Here is a 3,843-nt window from a genome sequence, read left to right on the forward strand (position 1 = left end):
CAAAAAAGCCCCCGGGTTTTAGATGTTCAACCCGCAATCCCTGTTTAAGTGGCACTCTAGAAAAACGTTTCGTTTTTGCATAATAACCATTGCAATTGTTAGAAATTATGCCTGCAACCCTTATCTCTTATTGGACTGGCTCACCACCGCGCGTCTCCATCGGGCACGCGCCGCCGCTTGCCGCCGGCGCGGGCAGGAGACCCATGTTAAAGGTTGGTCGCAGCGGAGGCCTCGATAGGAAGACTCGAGGCGTCCCGGTCCGACAAGAGGCGGCGCGACATGGACGACTCCGACCCCGAGATCGAGCTCGACAGGTGCCTCCCATCCCTCCGCACCGCTGCTCTGCGCTTCGTGCGTCGGTTGCTCGGATTGAAGAGATCGACAAAGAGAGCAAGGGTTTCCTGGCCGCCCCCCATTATCCCTCTCTCTCACGCGATTTGTGTCGGATTTTCGTGACTGATTTTGCCATGTGATTTTTTGGTGTTTGCTTCGATGGGATCCGCCGAGGCAGCGACTTCAAGCAGATCGTGACGATGCTGCGCCACATCAAGGACAAGGCTCACAAGGACGGCCAGAAGAAGACCGAGCAGGCCATCTCCAGGTGATTCCACCTCCCCCGTGCCTATTCCCGGTCAATTTCGCAATGCTACTGTGCGCAGTCCTTCTACCAGCCCCACTCTTACGAGGGATTTGTTGCCTGCCACGGTAGTTTCGGCAGCTAAGAGTATGTTGTTTGTGTTTCTAACCTGCTGCATGCCCTGTATCTGAACCTGATGTATGCACTGTATCTGAATCTACTGGTATGCCTTCTATCTGAACCTGATGTACTCCCTGTATATGAACCTACTGTATGCCTTGTGTCTGAACCTGATGTATGCCCTGTATCTGAATCTAGGTTTCAGGAGTCTGTAACTGGATGGGAACTAGGAGTTACCAGTGGCATGTTGTTTGTGAATGATCAGGTGCATTTTTGATGATTGGAGTAGTAGGCACCAATGCGATGACATGGCTTAGTGATGTTGTTTGCACCAGTTGTTATAACATGATTTATCCACCTTGTTCAGAGTGAATGATAGGTAGTGTTTTTGGGTTGAATATATGCATCCACTTTCCCATTTTGACCTTGGCTCATTCTCACAATTGCCTGGGAAGATTTGGGATTGCGTTAGTGATTCTGTACACTGTGTTGCATTTGGATGTTGGAAATCTATGTTCGCATCACAAAAGTAGCAGGACAACATACAATGGTTGTAAGGTTATTTGTGATTGTCTAGGCCTCTGTTTATAATTTTGCACCTGTAGATCATAAACTTGTAAGAGGCATTTTAGGCACTTTGCAATGTTGTGGCAGTTGATCATAAACTTATAAGGAAGGCGTAGTGGTATGGAGGTTGGACTCATATGATGAATTGATGGTTGAAAAGTTGGATTCATGTTTGCGCAGACTAATCCGAGAAATCAAATGACATCACATAGGAAAAAGGCCAGAGAAAGAGAGTGACCAAGTTCGTCAAATGCAGAGTACACACCTTTCTCCTCCTGCGCATAGACGTTGATTTTTTGGTTGGATGTGCTGGGGCAGTTGATTAATCACCTCATAAAGTGTTAACGTGTTTATCTAACAATCGTATATCAACTACACATGAGGTGGTTAAAATCTTCGCGCACTCAACACTCATTGTAATAATAAGTGTTCAATATGTAGTTTTCTTACTCCCGTTGCAATGCACGGGCCCTTTTGCTATTCCTACTAATAAAGCACATATTGCTTCTGTGGTACGTCATTAAAATTGCCTCTAAAATTCTCTAATATTACCCATCAATGCCACTATGTAAGTTATAAAAAACGTTTTAAAGGGAATCCTCGCATGGGTCGGCCCAAGCATAGGTACCAACTATACTATGCTCTGCTCGCTGGAAAATACACAGCACACCATTTGGGCCAGCCCATGGGAGGGGGCCTATTTTTTTAGTTTTTTAGTTACTATTATTTATCTGTTCCTTTTTATTTTTTCTAATTCAAATTGATCAAAAGTAAACTTTAGAAATTCAAAAATTTATATTTACATAAATGTTTCATAAAACATAAAATGTTTGCAAATTCCAAAACTGTTCGGGGTTTTTGTAAAAATGTTTACATATTAAAAAATCGTAATTTTGGAGAAAACATCCGTGAATCAAAAAAAGTCCATCATTTTGCGAAATTTCTTTAATGCAATTAAAAAATGTTTGTTCGCCAATTCACAAGAAAATACTTGAAAACAATTCGTAATATAAAATATTGTTTGGAATTTTAAAAAAATGTTTATAAATTGTAAAAAATGTTCTTGATTTTACAAATGTTCCCAAATTTGTAAAAATGTTCACGAATGATCGAGTGTATGCAGTTCAATAGTCATGCTTCTGAGTCTTTCAGATTATATACGTGAGTGAATTTTGAAGAATTAATTGTTAGGGTGGATCGGAATATTATAGTATATTTTAAAAAAAATCATGAAATTCAGAATAGTTCTTTGAGTTATCAAGTTTTTTGACAACCATGATATTTTAAAAAAAATCTTAATATTGTTTCAACTTGTGAATTGTGAATAAAATAAAAAAAAAATATTTTCTTGCATTTGTGAACAAAATTTTAAAATCATGTGATGAGATATAAACATAATGTGGTCATCGTCATTGAAGATGATGGTTTTTTCTCCCGTTGCAACGCACGGGTCCTTTTGCTAGTGGATCCTTACCGGCCGTACCGAAAGCCACGAGTATACGAAGGGCGGCTCGGTCCCTGTGAGGCCAAGAAACGACGAGGCCGGCTGCATGTCGCACCGAAGCAGGAACGGTCGTGTGCACTGCAGCGTTCCTCGCCGGAAGCCACGGACGCGCAGCCGCCGTCAATCATGCCGTAATCCACCACCAGTCAAAGGCCGTAGCGATAGCGTTGATGGCTTCCATGGCCAGCACTAGAATCAACGTCATCGTTGTTGAAAAAAATCTACCCAATTCCTGTCTGGAGTAGTAATCGGTGTCTCCGTATTCATGTACTCAATACGGACGAACATTACATGCATAAGATGAATAAAAAGATACATGATTAGATCTTTGATGATAATCACAAAGGACAAACAAGTTGATTCATCCAAACCAAATTCTTGCATGGATGCATGCAAACTCATGCATTCTCGTTCTTTTTATTAAACAACCAAAGCCTCTGCGATGTGACATGCAGAGCCGCGCCTAGGTTGTGGCGCTGGGTGTTTCTATATCTCCGACGCCGGCTTCTTCGTGATTGATTCGATGAAGCAATTCTCCTGTACGGATGCATGCATGCTCCGCCTCGCTGCTGTTGCATCGCATGTCCTGCGCAACCGTGCCATTGCGCGTTTGATTCGATCAGTCAATAGATGATTAGTTTTCCTTCAGAAAGGACAAAAAGGAAATCAATTTAGTGTTCCTGATCGATTTCTCCTCGAGTGGGACATGCATGCCCATGCCAAGGGCACTCGCGACGCGAGACTGTTCTCGCTGTGTGTCCTTCTTTTCCTGTGGAAAAACCGCGACGGGCTTGCCGCATTTGCCCTGCCGTTGGAGCGTCGCGTTCAGGGATTCATCAGCGGACGGTTCTATTCACGCCGCTATGGACGTGCGCCATTAATCGCTCGGTAGAGAGCGTGCTGATAACGTGTTGTAAAATGAAAGTGAAAGGGACAAATGAAGAGTTCAAATGACTAGTCACATTGCAATGTGGGAGACCTACTTATATACAAGATGAAGGGGTGTGTTGGGGAGACACCTTTTCCTCCAACAGACACATCCTGGGAGTCTTCCCTCCCATACAATTGATCACAT

General features: G+C 43.1%; 1 long non-coding RNA gene across 1 annotated transcript; it reads left to right on the forward strand.

Annotated features, from left to right (window-relative positions):
* Positions 1-303: 303 nt before the first annotated feature.
* On the forward strand, positions 304-955 carry LOC123441715. Its single transcript, XR_006630449.1, has 2 exons — positions 304-396; positions 512-955. It is a non-coding gene; the product is annotated as an uncharacterized LOC123441715 (long non-coding RNA).
* Positions 956-3,843: the final 2,888 nt, after the last annotated feature.

Source organism: Hordeum vulgare, chromosome 1H (assembly GCF_904849725.1).
Source record: "Hordeum vulgare subsp. vulgare chromosome 1H, MorexV3_pseudomolecules_assembly, whole genome shotgun sequence".
In the NCBI taxonomy this organism is placed as follows: Eukaryota; Viridiplantae; Streptophyta; class Magnoliopsida; order Poales; family Poaceae; genus Hordeum; species Hordeum vulgare.